Genomic DNA, 1,997 nt, shown 5'->3' with positions numbered 1-1,997 from the left:
AAAAAAAAACACACACACACACACACACACACACACACACACACACACACACACACACACACACACATATAGTATAACATCTTAAAAGTGAAAAAATACAAAAATAATAAAGAAAATATTTATAGACAGAAAAGAATAAAGAATAGATTGAAAAAAAATACTGTTTAATCGCTCTAATTTGTGCAATATGTCAAAATCCTGCACAAAAATGTCATAATGCCATTAATTAAATAAGGAACATGAGTTTAAAATAAGTGAAATTAAGAAAGACAACACTCCTTTTCATTTCGTCTAATTGCAGATAGGATAAAATAATTTCAGGGAACATTTCAAGCAATTCCAGTAACGTAGATCCTATAAAGCAGGTGTGTAAACTGTGCAATATTCTTTGCTAGAATATAATAAAATCTGCAATATTTTTAGCTATTCTGAGAAAAGCATATTGCAAGCTGCAGCCAATTATTTTTCCAGCCATTTTTACACAATCCAGGACAGTTTGAAATTTTGGATGTAATCTTTTAAAGGAGCGGATGCAATCGGAAGCACTGTGCTCAAGAACCTGTGGATGACTCACATAATTCCCGGATGGGGTGATGAGCTTTTCGGAGAACATGCTTTTCACTCTGACACAACAGGAGTCAATCTCCAGGCCTCTGCGAAACTTTAAGTGAAAAGATGGAAGCAGAGAGAGAAATGGAGGAACACGGCTCTCCTTAGTTACCTCTCCCGAGAAACAATCAGGACGGAGACGTTCACTGTTCTCAAGTACTTTAAGAGGTAAATGGACTGTCAATCATGGGCTTCTGAATAAAACACATTATCCATCTCTCATGTTCGGAAATTCTCCATCAGTTTCTATCTCTGTCTCTCTCCTGTCGTCACGTTTGCTCATATAAGCCTGATCATTGAGGAGATGAGACTTTATATAACCATAAAATTTGTGGGCACATACACATCACACAGGCTCAGCAAACCATTCCTCTTGTCAGAGAAGAGAGCCTGGGTGAATGTCACAAACCCTGTCAAGAAAATGTCCAGGTCATATTTTTCACTCTATATATACACATAATATTACATTTCATCATTTTTAATTTTTGTAAATATTTAAACTTTATATTAATGTTATACTATATATTACTATTATATCCCTAGTAAAAAAGTAATATATTTAAAATACATTTATAGTTCCAATCTATTAACATATCTACTGACATGTTGCTCAAGACTTACTGATATAACAATTATAATTAAACTTTATTTGGAGTACTAGCTTGCAGCATCATATGACCCCTTTAACATATTTACTTACATAACGCTTGAGAATTACTGATATAAAAATATAATGAAACTTCATTTGGAGTACTAGTGCACAATGCACATTTTTTAATATTAAGCCTAAAATGTGTTTTAATGTCACTATTGACGAGGACTGTATGATCTTATGAATAATATTGGTCTTTAAATGCATGATATTTAAAGTGTACCTTAAGTATACTTGCAATAGTTCCACTTTAGCACAATCAAATATACTTCAGTATATCTTTAGTTGGACTTCAGTCCAATTAAAGTGCATTAAGTAGAAAATTAGTTGTTCCAATTTAGCAGACTTTGAGTATACCAGTTTAGTGTACTAAAAGTACAATTGCAGGTCATTTTTATTAAGTACATAAATATGTAAATGTCTTTGTAGTATATTTAGCATGAAATAAATGTATTTCAAATACATTTTAGTATTTTTATTTTTTCACTATAGGGATATAATATATTATAATTATTTTTTATTATTTTTTACATTTTTTATTTACTTTTTTTTTTTTTTTTTTTTTTTTTTTATTTTTTGGATAATAAAAAAAACTCTAGCTTTCTATTCTACTTGTTTTTCTTTGTTTGTGTATATATATATATATATATATATATATACACACACACACCTTGCTACGTGTACTGCGTTAGGCTAACCGAGACTTGTCATTTGCACTTATATATTGTTGCTCATT

The sequence above is a fragment of the Sinocyclocheilus anshuiensis genome, unplaced genomic scaffold (genome assembly GCF_001515605.1).
Source record: "Sinocyclocheilus anshuiensis isolate Anshui unplaced genomic scaffold, SAMN03320099.WGS_v1.1 scaffold888, whole genome shotgun sequence".
Lineage (NCBI taxonomy): Eukaryota > Metazoa > Chordata > Actinopteri > Cypriniformes > Cyprinidae > Sinocyclocheilus > Sinocyclocheilus anshuiensis.
Note: the sequence above shows the minus strand (reverse complement) of the source record.